The 21,971-nt window shown below is 45.8% G+C and overlaps 1 protein-coding gene across 2 annotated transcripts in view; it reads left to right on the top strand.

The window, feature by feature from the left end:
* Positions 1-20,603: 20,603 nt before the first annotated feature.
* Positions 20,604-21,971, top strand: part of LOC138284870 (interferon alpha-inducible protein 27-like protein 2A) — a 58,719-nt gene continuing 57,351 nt past the window's right edge. The window contains exon 1 of one of the 2 annotated variants that reach the window (XM_069224094.1): positions 20,604-20,873. The gene's annotated coding sequence lies outside the window, so the exon portion shown is untranslated. The remainder of the gene's footprint in view (positions 20,874-21,971) is intronic. The other variant, XM_069224093.1, reaches the window with a different exon arrangement.

The raw sequence follows: 21,971 nt of genomic DNA, 5'->3' as shown, positions 1-21,971 counted from the left end.
GAGCCGGCTTCATTGTTGAAGGGGCTGTCCCGCTGGGCCGGCCGGCGGTCTTCTGGCGGTCGCCCGCCGGCCCAGCGGGAAAGCCGGAATGGCCGCCGCGGTCTTTTGACCGCAGAGCGGTCTTTCGGCGGGAACCGCTTGGCGGGCGGCGACCGCCGACCGCCACGGTCAGAATGACCGCCTAAATCTCATTTGGTGTTTGGAACTGAACTATAGGAAGTTGGAGCTTGAGACCTCAAAATTTGTCAGTTGTCAAACAGCCTGTCCGGCTGCACAAGGAGGAGAAGCTTTGCAAGACTTCAGCCTGTGACGAGGACTGTGGTCCATGGCCTGCTGGTCTCCCAGCTGGGTGAGGGGACACCACTCAGGGAATCCAAGACCACCTGACCTGGAGTCTGGAGCACCAGCAACTGCCTGTTTGCCAAGACCAATGTGCCCTGCGAGGAAAAGAAGAGCGTTGAAGGGAGTCAGATCCAGTGGGAAACTTTTTTGAGTGGACTCCATTTGCGAGGTGTGAGGAGACAGCTGCTGCACTGATCGGGTCATTGCCCTTGTGCAGGAAAAGTTGATGACCATTGTATGCCACAGTAGGGCCACTGTGTAGTGAGCTGTGGACATTGCTGTGCCGAATGGGTCATCACCCGTGTGCAGTGAGGAGTTGATGACCTCACTTGCCCGAAGGGACAGTCTCTTAGTAAACTGTGATCATTGCTGATTCAATCAGGCTGGAGCCCATGTGCAATGAGGGATTGACAACTCCATATTCCAGTAGGCACTGCAGTGAAGAAATCCGCTGTGCCAATCGGGTTGAAGCCTGTGTACAGTAGAGCTACGGTGACCCCCATATGTCAGATGGATCACCAGGACCAGCATGAAGAGTGACCTGATTGCGATCATCATCCGAGGAGTGAGGCCTCCGTGGGAACCCCTACATACCTACACGAGAATGCCAGATCAGCATCAGTACCTTCACACTACTTCCTCCCATTGTGGGACGAACCAAAGACTTACACTGCCAGGAGATGTAAAGAACCTCCGGCTGTTGCACAACCCCCTGTCTGGAGCTCGTGGACCGCACAGCGTAGCCCATCGCATGCAGTGGACTCACTTGAACCAGCCCCTGCTCCTCCAGAGCCCTCGGAGGGGGCGTGATCAGGAACTATAGTCGACCCTTCAGGTATGGTTAATACTGATTTCGGGCCAGTCGGTCCTGAGGGAACTTGCTTGCTAGACAGTGCTTCGACGCTGGAACACTTTTGACTTTAATAGAGAGTCGAAGTGGAACACTTGAGATTTGGATTGCTAGTTGGGTTTACCCTGGATGTTGACCAGGGTGACTGGGGGATAACCATTATTGTTAGAGCAAGGAGGGAGTTGGACACTTCCTAGGAAACACTAGAGCCCTGACCTCAGGAAACTGTGGAAGTTGTTTGTAAATGTTGTATTTACCTCTGTGTTGATAGGAGTAAAATAAAATACTTCTCTTTTTTCATAAAAGTGAGTATTTGGCTGGACAATAATTTGTTGCTGCTACTGTGCAATTTTTGAGTTGTGAACCTGTGTTCACCACAATTTATCCATCTTCCCCCTGAAGGAGCCTTGGACTGCTCGGACGACTCTATTACTGAGCATCAATCCTGAAGGGGTGCCTGACTCTGTTACTCAGGGTCCATAGTTGGCCATGCCATGCAATATCAGTAGTAAAAGGCCTCAGCCCTCATGGCTTGGCCCAGAAACTCCTGCTTGCCCAGTGGCACTCTGAAATGGGTTCTGACAAACAGCATCATTACCGAAAACACAAGTCAGTGTCAAGGGAATTAGCATCAACCAAAAACCATAATAAGTGGAATAACGCAATTTAACTTAACCCCTTGTGTGCATCAGACAACTGGGAGGCATCCAACGCTTTGGTGGGCATGTTTGTTGGACGTCTCCCAGCCATCCTAGCACCTATTCACGGGGGAAGCAGTGGTGCTCTCCCTGTGGGCTGCCACCCTACAGCCCCCCACCATGGATTGCAGCGGAAGCACTTCTGTTGCCACCCTCAATCCCCCTCCCAGCGATCTGATGATGCCAGCATGCCTGCCGCACACTGGCCACATCAGAGCAGGCCATTTGCTTCCAGTACCAATCAGGGAAGGAGGTCTTTTTTTCCTCCTGGGAGGGTTGGGGGGGTTTCAAAGAGGCACTGCTTCCCTCGGTGTCTCTTTGAAACGTATTCCTGCCGCACAATCACACATGGCGTTTTGATCGTGCAACAGGAATACACACACTAGGCCCCTAGGGATTTTTGTTTGTGTGTCTGCAAGTTTTGCTGATGTGGGGAGCGGCCATGTGGACAAGGGTCGCTCCCAATTAGGGTGAAATATTTTTGCTGTTTCTGCCCACTTTGAGGGAAGATCAGCCATTTTTTTTAGGCCGATCTGCCCCCAAGTGGGTCGAAACCACTAGGCCACCAGGGAATTTAATTTTGGCGACTTTGGAGAGCAGCCCCTTGGGCAAGGGTCACCCTCCTTTAGAGAGGAATTCATTTAGGCCGTTTCTGCCCCCCTTGAGGGCAGATCAGCTATTTGTTTAGGCCCATCTGCCCCCAGGGGGACAGAAAATCACTACGCCACAAGGGATTTACATTTTAGTGATTTTGGGGAGTGTCCTCTTGGGCAAGGTTTGCTCCCCCTTGGGGGACAATTTACTTCAGGAGTTTCTGCACCCCTTGGGGGCAAATTGGACATTATTTTAGGCCCAACTGCCATGGTGAAAAGGGGAGGGGGTGGGGGACAAAAAGGCACTAGACCACCATGGATTTTGAATTTTGCCCAGTTTGATAAGCAGCATCTTGGGCAGGGGTTGTTTCCCTTTAGGGGGCAATTATTGTGGCTGTTTCTGCCCCCTTTGGGGGTAGATCAACCATTTCTTTTAGGCCCAAATGCCCTCAGGGTTGGGAGGAGAGGCAGAAAACTTCTAGAAACCAGGGAAAGTTTCTGAATGTTTGGCTGACAGTGAGTGTGGACTGGCGCTTGCCGGCTGGTGTGCAGAGACTCGCGCACGCCTGCTGGAATGTGTAGAGTGGTGCTTGCCTGGAGGGGTGTGTTTGTTCTGACACCTCATTTGCATTTGTCATCATAATGTTTTATATGTCCTTTTTTTATTCTAATGCAAAGCTTTTGATTCCTTTGCTGTGAGTCATGCTTGCGGTTCTAGCAGTGATAGACCTGCACTTTGCATAGTTCCATGTGTTTGGTAAGAAAAACATTTTTGTACTGTTTACTCCAAATGAGTATCATTGCCATGCATGAATGAGTTTTTTGTAAATGGTGTAATAATAGCAGCATATGTAGCCTATGTTCTTTTGTGTGTAGAATTCCCTTTAGATTTGTGCATGATGTGTATTGTGTTGTCTTATGTGTAATTTTCTTTTCTTTTTCTTTTTGAGTGGAATATTGCTGGTGCAGAGTAGGTGCTGGTGAATCTATCTGTATCTGACAAGTGAGTAGTATAGTTTGTGAGTATATAGTTCTTTGTGATAAAGCAACACTTTGGGCCTGATTTATGAAACGTTAGTGTCACCTTTGCGTCATTTTTGAGGCAAAAGCGGCGACAACTTACAAAATATAATTTTTGTGATTTTACACCAATTTTGCATTAAAAAATGATGCAGAGGTGGCGCTAACTTTTCTTAAATCAGGCCCTTTGTTTATTAATTATTGTACAGAGTAATGGCTGTTGTTGACTTCTTTGTCAAGTTACTTTTTTTAGAAAGTATTATGGCTAGTCACAGTGCTACCACTCAGCAGGTTACTGGTATGCTTTTTGAATCTTCATCTGAGCATGATTATGAGACTGACTCTTCATCTGAGGCAAAGGAGAAAGTGCAAGATTCTGGCAGTGAATTTTCTGTCAGGGAGTAATCATCTGATGATGAAGCCACTCTCAGTGAGGATGAAGTGCCTCTTTTAGAGGTGGACACTGATGTGCCAGTAGTGCAAATAAGAGGCATATGGATTGCAGCCTGGGGTTGAAAGGTTTCCCATTTGAAGAGCTGAACTCTGGGTTGCCCCAAACATGGTGCAGCCGAAGTTGCGACTGGTGTCTCAGGGTGTAGAGTGGATACTGAAACCATTTTGACTATAAATTTCTTTCAGTTGTTTATGGATGATGTTGTTTTGGATGAAATTGTTGAACAGACTAATTTGTATGCTGAACAATATTTGAGGGAAAACAGTGTCAGACTTAAGCCCCTCTCCAGGGTTACCTGGTGGACTCCCACAAATCTGGATGAGTTGAAGAAGTTCTTGGGTTTAACTTTTTTGATGGGCTTTATAAGAAAGCCATCGCTGTCTTCATATTGGTCTACCAGACCCTTGATGGCAACGGCCATATTTCCTGCAGTCACGAGTTGTGATCGGAATTTACTTCTGCTTCGGATGCTGCATTTTGTTAATGATGCTTCAGCATTGCCACAAGATCACCCGGATTGTGACCATTTTTTTAAGATTTGGCCTGTCCTTGATCACTTTGTAGATCGATTTTCAGTGGTCTATGTTCCAGGGAAAGAAATAGCTGTGGATCCGTCTTTGGTCCTGTTCGAGGGCCGTTTGGTTTTTGGGCAATACATTCCTAGCAAGTGGGCACATTATGGAATTAAGATGTATATGCTGTCTAAGAGTAGTACAGGATATGTCTATAATTTCCGGTTGTACACTGGTAGGGATTCCACTATTGACCCCCTCTGCTTGTCCATCCACTCTCAGAGATAGTGAGAGAATTGTGTGGGAACTTGGTAAAGGACTTTTTAACAAAAGTCACCTTTTGTAAGTAGGTAACTACTACATTGGTGTGCAATTGCTCAGGGAATTGTTCAAAGTGGGCACTGTTGCTTGTGGCCCAGTTCGCTATAACTGTAAAGTTTATCCAAAGCTGCTTATTTGTAAAACACTTGAGAGGGGACCGTGCAGTGCCTTGCATAGTGATGAACCGCTAGCTGTGAAATTTGCAGACAGGAGGGATGTCTATATGCTGACTACCATCCATAATGAAAGTACTTCACCTGTGACTGTTTGGGGTCATGTTGCTAAAGTGCACAAACCTGTGTGCATTTTAGACTACAATAAGCACATGGGTGGTGTAGATACAGTAGATCAGAGGTTGGACCCTTACACCGCTGTTCGTAAGGCTTTACACTTGGTATAAGAAGTTGGTTATCCATTTGTTTTATCTAGCAACCTTCAATTCTTTTGTTGTCTTCAAGGATTGTTCTCCAGAGTCAAAGATGACGTTTGTTCAGTTTCAGGAGTCTGTGATAGGTAGCCCTGTTGTAGTGGAATAGGCAAGTATTCCTAGAGTTGGAGTGGTGGAGGATGTGGCTAGATTGAAAGATCACCACTTGGTGATTATATTCCTCCAGCGCGCATAAAAAAACCAATCCCTGTAAGACATGTAGAGGCTGTATGCGAAAAGGCATGCCGAAAGAGAGTAGTATGCATTGTCCTGAGTGTCCTGCTAAACGTGGATTGTGTATGCCTGCATGTTTTAGATTGTACCACACACAAAAGAGTTTTTGGGAGCACCCATGAGCGTTGCCTGGTCTGCATTGCTTTATTTTTTGTTTAGATTCATGGTTGGCATTAGTGTGATGCATTTAGTTAGAGTTGTTTTGTTTGTAGTTTTGTTTTTATTTAGAATTGTTTTGTGTTTTCTTTTTTGTTAAAAAAAATGTGATGGCGGTGTGCGTGGACTGGCGCGTGGCTGGTGGTGTGCGTTGGTTGGCCTTGGCTATCAGTTTGCATAGACTGACTCTTGGCTGGCAGTGTGTGTGGACTGGAGCTTGGCTGGCGGTCAGGAAAGTCAATTCACCAAAAGGCCAGGGGTAGCGGTAAGTGACATCACACACCATTTGACCTTTACATTCACTCATACACACATGCTTACAAATACATACACAATCGCACATACAAACACTCTCTCTCACATAAATCAATCAATCAGGAATTTGTAAAGCGCACTACTCACCTGTGAGGGTCTCAAGGCACTGAGGAGGGAAGGGGGGATAACGGGGTGGAAGGTGCTGCTACTGCTCGAACTGCCAAGTCTTGAGAAGTTTCCTGACGGTAAAGAGGACTTTGGTCTGGCGCAGGTGGATGGGAAGAGTGTTCCACGTTTTGGCGGCAAGGTGCGAGAATGATCTACCACCGGTTGTAGTTTTGCGGACGCATGGGACGGTTGCAAGGGCGAGGTCATCGGAGTGAAGATGCTGGGTCGGGGTGTAGAAGGAGAGGTCTGCTGTTGTGCTGTGCTTTGTGAGCGTGGGTGAGGAGTTTGAAGGTGATTCTCTTGTTGGCTGGGAGCAAATCCTGTTTTTTCAGGTGGTCTGTGATGTAGCAGTGGCAGGGAATGTCCAGCAGGAGACGTGCGGAGGCGTTCTGGATGCGTTGCAGCCTCTTCTGGAGTTTGGCCATGGTTCCTGCGTAGAGGGCATTGCTGCAGTCCAGCTTGCTGCTTACGAGGGCTTGGGTGACTGTTCTTCTGGTTTCGGTGGGTATCCATTTGTAGATCTTTCAGAGCATGTGGAGGGTGTTGAAGCAGCAGGAGGCGATGGCGTTGACTTGCTGGGTCGTGGATAGTGAAGGGTCCAAGATGAATCCTAAGTTGCGTGCGTAGTCGGTGGGAGTCGGAGCGGTTCAGAGAGTGGCAGGCCACCAGGAGTCATCCCATGCGGAAGGGGTGGAGCCGAAGATGAGGTCTTCCGTCTTGTCAGAATTGAGTTTGAGGCAGCTGCTCTTCATCCATTCGGCGATGGCCTTCATTCCTTCGTGGAGGTTGGTCTTGGTGGAGTCCTTGGTGAGGAAGAGGATCAGCTGGGTGTCGTCGGCGTATGAGATGATGTTGAGGTTGTAGGATCGGACAATGTTAGTGAGCAGGGCCATGTAGACGTTGAAGAGAGTCGGGCTGAGGGACGAACCCTGGGGTATGCCGCAGATGATTTTGGTGGCCTCTGAGCGGAATGGGGGGAGGCAGACTCTCTGGGTTCTGCCGGTGAGAAAGGAGGTGACCCAGTCCAGGGCTCTGTTGTGGATTCCAGCATTGCTGAGGGGTGAGTGAAGGTTGTGGTGGCAGAGGGTGGCGAACGTGGCGAGAGATCTAGGAGGGTGAGGGCCGCGGTTTCACCGCTGTCCAGTATGGTTGTGATGTCATCGGTTTGTTTGATAAGGGCGGTTTCAGTGCTGTGGTTGCTGCTGAATCCGGTTTGGGAAGGGTCCAGGGTGTGGTTCTCCTTGAGGAAGCGGGTTAGTTGTCTGTTGACAGCCTTCTCGATGACATTTGCTGGGAAGGGGAGCAGGGAGATAGGCCGGAAGTTCTTGAGGTTCTTTAGGTCCTCTCATGTGCACACATGCAGAAAAAATACATTTAAAAGCATGTGTTTCTTACCTCAGCTGTCAGGAAGTTTAACATTCCAGCTAATTGGACTCCATTTTTATTCTAATAATAGTAAATATTATTATTCAATATTACTGTCATAAAAACAATGAAAAAATAAGGAAATTGGAGCTCCAACGATGTCCATAAGGGCAAGCTGCCTCAATGTTCCTGGCACTGATTTTGCAACCCCTGAGCCGAGAGGTCACAAATGCAGTGCCAAGGGTCACAAGGGGCAAGTCAGGGGTCACAGCTGTTACCCCCAGCGATCCCTAATTGATGTCCATGCTGGTGGTGTGCATGGCCTGGTACTTGGCTGGGGGGGGGTGGACTGGCACTTGGCTGGCAGTGGCACAAACTGGTGCTTGGCTGGCGGTGTGTGTAAGCTGGAAGTTGACTGGCAGTGTGTGAGTAGTGACTTGCTGCTGGTCACTACACACACTGCTAACCCAACACCAGTCCACACACTCCGTCATCCAGTGTGATTGCTGTCAGGCATGATGGCGTATGAAGGTGATGGGCCCTTGAATGGCGCTGTCTGTTGATGTGAGTGTTGTAATGTGCTGGGCCCATAGTTAGCGGCGTGAATCATCTTGTGTGTGTCACATATGAAAGGTGTGTGAATGGACTATAATGTGGTTGATGCCTTGATACAGCTTTACAGCTTATGAGCTGTGAGTCATTGGTTCAGTTTTTTGACCTTTCAATTATTAACAGTGCATTTCCTTTTTGTGAAATCACTAGTTAATAAAATATTATATATTGAACCATCACTCACCCTTGTGCCAAATCCAACCAGTATGTGTGCGTACTTGATGAATAGATGGTTGTGCAGTCATAATATTATTTTCTGTCTTTCTCTGCCAGGGTTTATATTGTCTCGACATTGTTTCTTTTGTGAATGTTGTAATATGCTGGCCCGCGGCTGGAGGTGTGAATGGTCTTCTGTGTGTCACATGTGAAAGGAGTCTGAATGGCCTGTAAAGTGGTTGGTGCCTTGATGCGGCTTTACAGCTCACAAGCTGTGAGTCATTGGTTCAGTTTTCTTACCTATTAACTATTAACAGTGCTTTTCATTTTTGTAACATCTCTGTTAGTAAAATTGTATATATTGAACCATCATTCACCAAGAGAGTGAGAAGCGAGAGCTCTCTCACCTTCCCAAATTACTATCAACAACCACAAGAAGCAAGCACGCTGTCAAGTCTCTTACTTCTGTGATGTCCCAAACACTCAAATTATGAGAATACCTTTGGCCGAGGTAACCACATTCTAAAACACTCCTTATTGCTGGGAAATCACAAGACAATTTTATTGCACTTCTTTGAGTTTGGAATTCAACTCACAAAAAAAAACCTGCGCTGCTGTAATCATGCATCAAAGTACACCACTAACATGCAAGGTGTCTTGGGTGGGACCCCAGTAATGAAGCATGCAACTAACTAGGTTGGTGGGAGAAGGGTCTTTTAACAAAACCCAAGGGCATTTTCTTCACAATTTGAGTGTTTGGACATCACAGAATTAAAAGTCCTTGTAGCGTGTGTGAGCGTGTCTGACCTTATTGGTTTGTTATTATAAAATGATAAGGGGGCGAGCTTAAAGGGTCGATGGACCTTTGGATTCTTTTAAGGTGTTCACACCCCTAAGTCTGTACATATCATATATATTATCAAACAATCAATAAAATTTCCTTAGAGTCAGTCATTTTCACACACCATGACCCATTTGGCCACGAATAACCACACCTTTAGTATCAATTAGAAAATGTATTTCCATAGATTAACAATGCTAGTATCACGTAAATTAGTCTCAAAACCACATGATATAAGTTCAAGAACAACACTGGTTGACCAAATCTTCTAAAGAATCTTAAATTAACTAATGCGTTAACAATTAGTCCTTCTAAAGCTAGAGTACAAATCAACAATAAGAGTAATTGTGCAATAGAAATAACATACATTTGAATTCAGCAATTGAGTAACATCAATCAGTAATTTAGTTGAATAGAATTAAATCTCTCTAACATCAGATTAGCATCAGCATGTTTGGGCTTCATGGAAAAGATTTAGTCAACATAAATTTGGAAAGACATCTAACTATGGCTCTATCAAAAGCAGCAGTTGGTACCTAGAAACATAAGACAAATCATTACCAAAGACATTTACAGATTGGTATACCTGTCCTTTACGGATCAGCAAGCGGTGATTAGTCAGTTCGGTCACTATCGGCAACAGGACATGGAAAGGGGTAATGGTTCAGAATCAGGGACTCTAAGCTCTCCAAACCATTAGAAAGAAGTATCTAAGATGAGCATCAAAAGGTGCAATGAGCTCTGAGCATTGAGCGCAAAGTGAGCACTAGCATTTACGCATGGAGCATGTGAAATGAGCAGCGGAGTGGGGTCCCTGCAGAGAAGTGTTGAAGTGACCCAAAAAGAATGAGCTCTGAAATAGCCAAAGGTTCTTAGTTCGGTGCGGTTAAGTTAAAGTTGTCCCACGTTGTCATTGGTCAGAGAATATTATGATAGCTATTAGTCCAATAAAATTAATATTTTAAATCAGAGATATAACTAAACAGTCTTTCACACATTGATGATTGGTTCTTCTTCCTTTACGCACGTTGTTTGACTTGGCATGAAGCAACATTTTCATCCTTCTGTCTTTCCATCAGTAAATCCATTGTTTGTTCCTGGGAACATTGCCTTCACACACATTTCGAGTTAACATTTGTAGCAGTTTTGGAACATTCAAGTTTCTACACACATTACCTAATACACATAATATGAAGACAGGAAAAATATTTGCTAGTACATATGATTTGGTCAACCTTCAGCTAGAAACAATTCAATTTTTTATTATTCGGCAACCATGAGATCATATTTTATTCTGATATTGCATTTTTCAAATATTTATTAGTAAAATTTAAGCACTCACAATTGCTTGCTTCTTGTCTAAGGAAAATCTACTAACTCTAGATATGTTGGAAAACTAGACACCCAGGGGACTACAGTGTGGTGGGCCCCTCGTGGATCCCAACAAGTTTTCTTACCTGCAATGCCCTGCAAAACCTCAAAATGTAACTATAATCACACATTTTCTCTGCATTTCCGTTTATATACTTCCAGAAACAGAAATAAACCACAAATTTCCTACCACCCAGCTCGGTCTCCCAATAAAAATGATACCTTGCTTATGTGGGTGTCCAAAGCAGAGTCAGCCTAAAAACGTATTAACACAAACTGCACTTTTTGACCTGTTTTGGTTCCCATCAAACGCTACACATTTGTGGCCCTTCCCTGTCACAGACACTTGGCCCACCCACATAAGTGAGGTATCATTTTTATTGGGGGACCAGGGAGAAAGCTGAGTGGTAGGGATTCCAGAACTTTCCATCACAGAAATGTGATGAAAATGTGTTTTTAAGACAAATATTGAAGGATGCAAGGGATTCAGGATAAATAAAATGGGGTGCAAGCCACACAAGTCACCCCATCCTGGATTCCACTAGGTGTCTAGTTTTAAAAAATGTACAGGTTTCTCCAGGCTTTGGGTGAGCTAGGGCCCAAAATCCACAGCTAGGCACATTACAAAAACGTGGAAAAATGTGATGTGTCCATGCTCCATTTTGGGCCATTTCCTGGCGCAGGCACTGGGCCCACCCACACAAGTGAGGGGCCATTTTTATTGGAAGACTTGGGAGAATGCTGGGTGGAAGGAAGTTTGTGGGTACCCTCAAATTCCAGAACTTTACATCACAGAAATTCGAGGAAAATGGGTTTTAGACAAATTGTGAGGTTTGCAAGGGATTCTGGGTAACAGAACCAGATGAGAGCCACACAAGTCTCCCCATCCTAGATTTCCCTAGGTATCGAGTTTTCAAAAATGTACAAGTTTGCTAGGTTTCCCTGGGTGCCGGCAGAACTAGGGCCTAAAATCCACAGCTAGGCATATTGCAAAAAAGAGTCTGTTTTCAATGTAAAAATGTGATGTGTCCATGTTGCGTTTTGGGCGCTTTCCTGTCACAGGCACTATGCCTACCCACACAAGTGAGGTACCAATTTTATTGGGAGACTTGGGGGAATGCTGGGTGGAAGGAAGTATGTGGCTCCCCTCAGATTTCAGACTTTCCATCACAGAAATGTGAGCAAAATGTGTCTTTGTAGACACATTTTAAGATTTGCAATGCGTTCTGGGTAACAGAACCTTGTGAGAGTCACACAAGTCACCCCATACCGGAATCCCCTAGTTGTCCCCTTCGGTGTCTGGTTTTAAAAAATGTACATTTGCTAGGTTTCCCTGAGTGCCGGCTGTGCTAGGGCCCAAAATCTACAGCCAGGCACATTGCAAAAAACAAGTCAGTTTTCAGTGGAAAAATCTGATGTGTCCACATTACGTTCGTTTTGGGACGTTTCCTGTTGTGAGCACTAGGCCTAACCACATGAGTGAGGTACCATTTTATTCGAGGACTTGGAGGAATGCTTGTTGGAAGGAAGTTTGTGGCTCCCCTCAGATTACAGAACTTTCCAACACAGATATATGAGGAAAATGTGTTTTTTAGACAAGTTTTGAAATTTGCAAGGGATCCTGGGTAAAAAATGAGGTGGGAGCCACACAAGCCTGCCCATCCTGGATTCCCCTATGTGTCTAATTTTTAAAAATGTACAGGTTTGCTAGGTTTCTTAAAGTGCCCAGTGAGCTAGGGCCCAAAATCCACAGCTAGGCACATTGCACAAAAGGGTCAGTTTTAAGTGGAAAAATGTGATATGTCCACATTGTGTTTTTGGCCATTTTCTGTTGTGGACACTACACCTACCCACACAAGTGAGTTACCATTTTATCGGGAGACTTTGGGGGAATGCAAGGAGTTCTGAATAAAAAGATGTGGTGAGTGCCCCCATCCTAGATTCCCCTAGGTGTCTAGTTTAAAAAAATGTTCAGGTTTGCTAGGTTTCTCTAGGTGCCGGCTGTGCTATGACCCTAAATTCACAGCTAAGCACATTGCAAAAAAACAAGTCAGTTTTCAACAGAAAAAAATTGATGTGTCCACATTGCGTTTTGGACCATTTCCTGTTGTGGGCACTAGGCCTACCCAAACAAATAAGCACCATTTTTATTGGGAAACTAGGGGGAATAAGGAATTGCAGAACAAGTGTTATTACTAATTGTCTTTCTCTACATTTGTGCCTTCCAAATGTAAGACAGTGTGTTAGAAAGAAGTAGAAGTCATTTTGAGAAATGCCCTCTAATTCACATGCTAGTGGGTACCCACAAATTCAATGATGTGCAAATAACCACTGCTTCTAGACTCCATATCTTGTGCCCATTTCGGAAATACATAGGTTTCCTTGATACCTATTTATCTCTCTTTATATTTTACCAAATTAATTGCTATTGACCCAGTACACAATAAAAAACCTTTGCAAGGTGCAGCTCAGTTATTGGCTCTGGGTACCTTGGGTTCTTGGTGAACCTACAAGCCCTTTATATCTTAGCAACCAGAAGGGTCCAGCGAACGCAACAGTATATTGCTTTTAAAAATCTGCCATAGTTTGAAAAAGTTACAGATGATATCCTTAGACACAAATGGCTGTTTTTGTTCCACTCCATTTCAATATTTAAAATTTTGTATACGTTTCAGAAATGTATAGCTTTCTGGGATCCACCATCGGTTTCATACCCATTTCTACCACTAACTGGAAGGAGGTAGAAAGCACAAAAATAGGAAAAATGGGGTATACCCCGGTAAAATGGAAAATTGGGTTGAAAAATGTGGTTTTCTGATTGAAGTCTGGGAAGGTGGTTATTTTAGCACCACAAACCATTCCTTGATGCCATTTGCAAGAGCAAAACAGACGCTTTCTTCATCAGCCCTTTTTCCCATTTTCCCCCCAAAAAACTAAAATGTAACTGTTCTTTGGCGAATTTCTCAGTCCCCCTCCAGAGGAATCCCCAAACCCTGGATACCTTTAGAATCCCTATGATGTTGGAAAAAAAGGATGCAAATTTGACATGGATAGAATTTGTGGACAAAAATGTATGGGGGCCTAAGCGCTAACTACCCCAAATAGGCTTAGCACGATGGGGGGATGGGGGAGCTTAGCAGCGAAGGGATTAAGGAAATTAAGTAAGCATTGCACCCTGCCAATCAATCAAATAATATTAAATAAGCCCCAAATACAGAATGGAGAACATGTGTCCAGTGCTCTCTAAGCAACAAGCAGAATGATTTCAAAAGCATGGCTGTGATGTAGGAACGGTAAAAAAATCTGGCTCATTCCCAAAAAGCATGCTTTTAAAATAATACTCTACACAAATAAAGCACACAATTTTCATAGCACAACTTTAAGTAGAAGCACCACTGAAATGTTACTTGCGCAGTGAACCAGTCAGCTATTCATTTAAAAACAGCTCCTACTTGTACATTATTTACATTGGCAAATATGGCAGATAATTTGTTGCACAAATGAAATCCTATGTTTTATCAGTGCAAACAAGGGAAACAATGAACTGGTTAAAAATATTTCTAGCTAGTGTGTCAAGAATTTTAAATTCTATTAAGGACTCTGAGGTGAGGATTATGCTTCTCCTTCTTTGCTGTTTATGAACAAGAAACTGCCAGCAGCCAATCAATAAGACTTTTTCAACAAACCACATTTCCCATAAAACAAATCATAACATCATATCACATGCACCAATCCTCATATCTCTAGTCGTATAAATTATAATGTTGCCATGTTGACTACCCCTTTCTTTGCCCCAACGGCTGAGTGAAATTCGGAAAATCTTCCTCCAAGGGCTGGATATGAATGGAGTGCTTCTGTCACAAATAAAATGTCAAGGATAAAACTCAAAAGATAAGACATCCATGAGACCAACAGGGTCCTGAAGAATAGGAAAACTGTAGCTCCACTCTTTATGTCTATTTAGGTGTTCAATCAGGATCTGGAGAAAATAGAGAAACACACTATTGTAATACCCAATACTTTGCAGAGTAAAATATCACACAGAAATGTTGTATCACATAATACTCAAGTCCTGTAATTAAAGAACTTAACATAAGAATACCCTATTCCATGAGGATGGGCAGTATAATAAAATGTATATTGCAGTGTAATAATCTAACATTATTTAACTGTGGGTGGGATAATCCTCGCCTCCAAGTCTTTAATAGATTTCCATTTCTTTACGTGTTAGCTAGAAATTTATTCATTCTATGTCAGGACCAGGGGCTTTGGAGTATGCTTGTTCAAAGCTGATGTAACGCAATAGAGGCCTCAATCAACCCATTTGTAGGAAAAGGGAATAAAACTGAATCAGTAGACCAGCTCGCTTTTGATTGGTATGACATCATAGATATGAGAACTTATATTATAGGGTCGAGACCCTCACAACTTGGATTGAATAAGCGCTCATTCATGCGGTATCCACACTTGCTACGGGGCAACACTTTCCCCTTCAGTGTGTTAAGGGAACAACAAGACTGCAAAAAAAAGTATATAAAGGATCCTAAAGAGGAAAATCCCTTAAAGGATTAATGAGAATCCTCAGAACTGAGATCGCATCTCTCTTCACTAAGCACTAAGCGTGAAAATGGGATTGCCTAGAAGCCCAAAGGAATTAGACTATTTAGAGAAAACATCTCCAACAGCCTAACAATGATGACAGAACACAATTCCAGGAAAAAAAACTCTACCTGAGCTGACTAAGGTTAGGCCCTCAACCTTGGTTTATAGAGAACAACATTATAAGTGAATAGTCAACATATCTAGAAACCTGTTCTTAGAATAAAATAAAGTTGGTGTGCCATCTCTGTAACCTGCGGCTAAAATGTATTTCTCAGATGACATCAGCCTTCACAAAACTCAAGTGGAGAGTGGGGGGGGTTGGTTGGGACGGAGACAAGGTAAAGATAAAAAATAGAAAAAGCACTTACCTTGCCTCCGTCCCTGCCGCCTTGCCCTCCTCTTCTCCTGGTGTCCCAGCATTCACCAGCACAGGCTCCCCAGCAAACCTGGTGTTGCTTTCATGCAAAGGTTTGCATGTAAGCAGCGCCAGGATTGGTCTGAGCGGCAGTGACTGCCTCTCAGACACAGCACTGGGGTCTGTGCAGTTTCTCCAGCCCCAGTGTTAAACACAGTGGGCTGAAGAAACTTAAGTGTGCCACAGACGGCCAGACAAACACACACACACTTAGGTGCACTCTTTCCTCCTCTCTACTCCCACCTCCTGGGGCCCAGCCCAGCTCCCTCCCTGCACTGCTGGCTGTGCCAGAAGAAGAAAAATAAAACAATGGTAAACTGTTGTTTTATTTTTCTTCTTTTGGCACAGCCAGAGGGACGACTCGCGACCTCTGGATGGCACGTCCTATTGTAAGAGGGGAATATACTATGGGAATACTCCAAACATTTTGTTGGTCGGAAGAAAGAATAATCTACTGGACTCCTCTGAGATTAAGAAATGATATCTGGATAGTATCAACTGAAAAGTGATCTCGGAAAGGTAAGGAATCCATCAGAATGTTGTTTTGCCTGGTAACGGGCAAACAAGGGAAAACAGAATCTGAGACGTCTTAACAGTATTGTTCCCTCCCAGTTAAACACCACTTTTAGGGAGAGGCATCCCATGAAGAACAGAGTCGGATTATGTTCTGGAGAGATAAAAGATGGATAGGCCGAAGGTTGGAGGTGAATGAGTGTTTATAGAATGTGATAGGCTATGAGATGGAAACAGCCTTGCTAGGATAGGTGACACGGGCTCGCTGGCCCAAACAGGAAGGTTTGGAAAGGTAAGGGAAATCAGAACATCATAGGGTCTCTCAGAAGCATCAGGGATTGAGAGATTATAACTAAATGAAGAAATAATAAAATTTCTGTGTTAAAAATAGAGAGTATAGAACAATACCTTTAGGAACGCCAGAACTGAATAAAAACAGGGTACAACAGGATGTTCCGAAATCGTAGAAAGGCTTTCGAGGAGAAAGACCTATGGATCCGATCTCTCAGAGAGTAAACCTATCCACTTAAGAGTACAGGTATGTGTTAAAATATTTGAATAGACCTAGTTACCATGAGATAGTTGAAAAACTATGAAAAGAGGGACTCCTTTGGAGTAAACTCCTAAGTAAGAAGCGACCCCAAAGGTAGAAAAATCGGAATGGACTATTAAGTTAGGTACTTTCATTCTCCAATTGGGCCAGAAACGGACAGGCAAGGTAATGGCCACTCCACCAAAAAAGCCATGTAGAAGTAGGGACCAAGGTGTCATTATACTTGTGACTAAGAGCCAGATGTGTGAAAAGTTTTTGCACTCGCAAACGGTGCGAATCGCAAAAATCGTCCGTTTGCGAGTGCAAAAACGTGGTCTGCGATGCATGAAAGGAATTCGCAGACCAAAAATAAGAAATCGCAAAAATTTCGATTTTTTGCGTTGCGACCTGTTTTTGGGAGTCGTATTTTGCGATTCGGTATTTCCAGTAGGAAAATGCAAGGCGCAAAATGCGATTCGCAAATTCCAAGTCGCAAATAGATGCATGAAAAAATCGCAATTTGCAAATTTTTCGCAGAATGGCATTTTGCACATGCAAAATACCAATAAGTGAAACCAGGTGGTAACCAGGTGCAACCTATATAAAGAGGCCCAGAATGCCTCAGACTCTTTTCCACAATGGCTGCACTCTATGTCATGGCGAGGAGGATGAGGATCTTGGCAGGTTTGAGGAGAGGGAGGAGGAGACAGGAGCGCATTTTCAGAGTGCGCATTACACTATTTGACCTGACAGAGGAGGAAATATTTGAGAGGTATAGGTTGAACTCAGCCATGATACTTGATCTGATAGCTGAGCTACAACCCATACTGCAGCGCAGAACACTAAGGACTCACAGCATACCCACCCATGTGCAGTTATTATGCTCCCTACACCTACTTGCGTCAGGGAGCTATCAAGGGGACATAGCAGCGGCTGGGGGGGGTGTCACAGAGTACCCTCTCCAGATTTTTCAATGCATTTATCAACGCCATGCTAAGCAAACTCCAACAGTACATCAGATTCCCCCACACCCCACAGGAAATACAGCAGACAAAAATAGAGTTTTACCAGATAGCACAGTTCCCCCACGTCCTAGGTGCCATAGATGGCACACATGTGGCAATCTGTCCACCATCAGCCACAGAGTATGTGTACCGAAACCGTAAATACCAACATTCCATGAATATACAGATGATATGCAATGCCTCCTATATCATAACTGATCTCGTGGCCAGGTACCCAGGGAGCACACAATTCGTACATCTTTCGCCACAGCGGCATTCACACAAGACTGCTAGCTGGGGAGTTTGGTGAAGGATATCTACTAGGTAATGTCACTCTGTACACTGGTGCATAGATGGCGAACCCATGTCAGATGGCTCAGTTACTCAGCACACCTTCTGTCCCTTCCAGGAGACAGTGCCTACGCAGTGTGCACCTACATGATGACGCCCTACCTCAATCCCACAACACCAGCAGAACGGAGATACAATGCAGCACACAGGGCAACCCGCAACGTTGTGGAGCGCACATTTGGACTGCTGAAGAGTCGCTTCCGTTGCTTGCCTCCACAAAAGTGGAGGGGCACTACAGTACAGTCCAGAAACCACATGTAGAATAATGGCTACTTGTGCAATCTTGCACAATATACTGTAGCTACAAACAGGGGCATACCTATAGAAATCAGTGACACTGAATCAGATGAGGATGACGATCCCATACCACCTCTACAGCCAGCAGACAGGACCAGTGCAGCAGAGGGAAGGCAAAGGCGTGCCGACATCACACACAACCATTTCAGACGTGAGTATGAATGACAATAATCCACTGACAACTGTACCTGTAGTGATATTAATTTACTACCTTACGTCAGGTAATGAATGAGTGATAAATAAAGTAAACAGGTGATGTTAGAAACTCAAATTAACAAATGAACTGAGTCATGCACTATTCCGTCATAGTGGCAACAGCAGTGTAATGGCGGCAAGAGTCACTTTCTCCTCCCACGCACACCATTCGGGTGCCCAGTTAACTCACTGGCACCTTGATTGTCACCTTCAGTGGCAGTGCTGCACCTGGCACTGCGCCGTCTGGTATCTGCTGCTGGTACGGCAACACTACTGAGGCTTGAACTGTCCTCAGTGTCCCCCAAGGCTACCTCACTGGGAGTGGCAGATCTCTGTCCCATGACATGTTCAATCACATTTGTGATGTGCACAAGGCCCTGGACAACATCCCTGCTGGTATGTGCAGCCTCCACTTGTGCCGCCACTGCGCGACGGGCGATTAGTGCTGTTGAGTTCGCCATCCTGTTGGAGGACCTGCAGTAGCTGCCAAACATTGTCCGGAATCTGTGTTCCTGTCTGCACAGGCTAACCCTTTCATGGCGCAGCTCCTGGCAGAGGTCACGGACTGCACTAGTTAGGTCCCTAGTGTCCTCAGAAGCCTGCACCTGTCCCTCATGCAGCTGTGTAATGTTGCTATTCAGTGCGTCCAGTTGCCGATGCAGGCCCATCGTGTGTCGGTTATGCACTCGCAGGTTCCGGTCCAAACTAAGTATGCGCTTGTTTTGCAGGCGCTGCAACATAGCAGCCTCAAGGCCCCCGAACAAGGACGGACCCTCACCTGCCTCATGAGGTTGCTGCTGGGACTCTGTTGCACTCCTGCGTGGTGCTGGCTGACCCCTGCCCTCCAGAATCTGGCTGTGCCTGTCTGGTGCAGACGGTGTGCATGGACCTTCCTGCTGCACATCCGAGTCGCCGCTGAACTCTGGCAGTGGTAGTGCCCTGGGCCTGCGGCGGACAGTGGAGATGTGGAGGGACCCACTGGTGTTGGTGTCTGAGGGCTGATGGGTGTCCGTCTCCCCTACACATGGACTGTGTGTGGCTGCTGGGCTTGGCCCACCTGCAACAACAATATGCAGCATGTCAGTTCTGTATGTTACATTATCTGTCAGAAAATGGCAATAAAGGTACAGGTACTGCTCTACACGGTGTTGTGTGTGTTGTGTTAAAGAAGTTCAACTGCATCCCGTCCTAATAAAGTGGTATTTTACTCTGATGGGAAGCTCTGTTATTGTCTCATACTGGCCACTGCGGCACCAGGGGTCGGGCAGCCTGCAAGGTGCCCCTACGCCCCACTCCCTTCAAGGGTACTTCGGCCAGTGGTACAGTCCTAGGATTCAGTGGGTCCTTGATTAGTTAGCTCAGGTAGTGGGCGGAGAGAATATGATATTTGGGGACAGTCTGAGGCGACAGTTGAGGTGCAATGATGCTCCGTTAGCCAAGACCTAAAAGGCTCCAATGGCTCGATAGATTTGCCCTCCTCCTAATCTCTTAGCAGCAAGTTGGAGATGCTGAAGGCCTAAAGGTAGAGTCAAGGGTCAACCCTCCCAAAATCATAAGTGGTCAAAGGTTGTGTGATGTCACGTATGCTATTCCCACAATCTCAGCTGAATGGCGACCAGGTTCTTTATTTGTTCTTACCAACACTGGAGAAGAAACTTGCTGTGTGGCAGGTTATCGGACAGTGGCTGGCAACAATTCTCTGGCCTTGATGTGGTTGCTCTGGTCTGACAGAGAACGTGAGGTTGGGCAAACACACACAGGCACAGTCTTCCAGTATGATGAGAGGAGATCTGGCTCCTGATAAATGTTTCTCTCCGACGTCCCTACGACATTGCCCTAGAAAGTGAAACAGTAAGCAGGTAAACTGAGCGATGGACAAACCACACACTGCCAGTGGGAAGCGAGGATGTCATACCTACGCTGCAGTAGTCCCGCTCGTAGCCATGGCCCCTGGTACTACTGCACCTCTTGCACGTCCATCCATACATAGTTATGTCCCTGCAGGGTAAATGTAAGCAAGCAGACTGGAAGGAGAGCTATACCGGCCAGAGGTAAGCCGTGCCCTGGCACCCACCCAGCTGACGTTCAACACACACATAATAGAAAGAAGTACGGAACAGGAACATACCAAGAGACAACAATAGACGTCATAAACACGAAAGTGGGCAGACGTGTCTGTGAAGAACATAATACCCTGCGCGCCAACAACAGGTAAATGAGACACCGGCTCTTTAACAACCAGTGAAACGAAACTGTGAGCGGTCCAGAAACGAAACCTATGGCTCGGGTGGGGCGCGGGTATTTATATATGAGGAAATCCAGTCTGCGCCGCCAACCTCCTCAGGGGCTGGGGGAGTGGCGAGTAGTCTCCGTAAGAAGACACCCCACCGTTTCACCTCGTCCATTAATTTGCCAGCAGTGACGGTTCCTACTCCGACCCTCGGCCGAGATAAGTCGTGCCTCCCGCCGCAAGAGCCCGCACTTCAGCACTGCCCCTGCCTGCCGCCTTCGACGCCTCTCTGACCGACCTGCACGAGTCAGGCCAAGTCACACGGAGCGGGCGCTGCGCACTTTCAGATCAATCCTGAGGTAGGTGCAGGGACAGTGTGTGCTGTGCAGGCTGGGAGCGGGGCTAGTAAGGGAGACCACCTGGCACTGAGGCAAATTCTTGACAGGGCTGTAAAACATTCAGAACATAGGGTCAAAATTCAGGACAAAAATTCAGGATAAAGGGTCAAAATTCAGGACAAAAATTCAAGAACAAAGGTCAGTTTTACAGACACACACAAGAGAGGCCATGCCTCACTATGTTGTCAGTGCATTTATTTACTATTTTTTTAACATAGCACTATGTATTCACTGTGGTCTTTTTGTGATTGCCTCCTGGTATGCTACATTCAGGTGTCACATTACGTCCTTGTTCAGTAGTAAATCAATGACCTTCAGTACTGTGTCAAGGCCATCACCCCGACCCAAATCTTCCCAATCTTTCTTGAAGAGAAAGTAACTGCAACGTTTTTATTATGTTTCTGAACATTTTAAAATCCCTGGCAAACAGTTTGGGAAACATTAAGGTAAGTAACCTTAGGCTAGTTTAAATAAATTGAACAAAAACATCTGGCTCACCCCAACTGCCCATGGACTTTCAGCCTAATTTATTTTTTAAGAGGCATGGCAGATGGTGTGGGCGACAATTTCACACCTAATGTCAGGATGTGAGTTACCCACAACTTGTCTGTAGCCTCACAGCACTAGAGTCTATGGGGGTCAACGACCGCGGGAGCAACGCCAACAGGCTGGCGGTGCTCCCAAGGGCATTCTGACCGCGGCGGTGTGGCCGCGGTCAGAAACGGAAAACCGGCGGTCTCCCGCCGGTTTTCCGCTGCCCTGAGGAATCCTCTGCGCCGCCATGGGGATTCCGACCCCCTCACCGCCATCCTGTTCCTGGCGGTTGTGACCGCCAGGAACAGGATGGCAGTGAGGGGTGTCGTGTGGCCCCTGGGGGCCCCTGCAGTGCCCATGCCAGTGGCATGGGCACTGCAGGGGCCCCCGTAAGAGGGCCCCTAAAAGATTTTCAGTGTCTGCCATGCAGACACTGAAAATCGCGACGGGTGCTACTGCACCCGTTGCACCCTTCCCACTCCGCCGGCTCCATTCGGAGCCGGCTTCCTCGTGGGAAGGGGTTTC

Source organism: Pleurodeles waltl, chromosome 3_1 (assembly GCF_031143425.1).
Source record: "Pleurodeles waltl isolate 20211129_DDA chromosome 3_1, aPleWal1.hap1.20221129, whole genome shotgun sequence".
NCBI classification, from domain to species: Eukaryota; Metazoa; Chordata; class Amphibia; order Caudata; family Salamandridae; genus Pleurodeles; species Pleurodeles waltl.
Note: the sequence above shows the minus strand (reverse complement) of the source record. Positions and strands in the feature narration are given on the sequence as shown.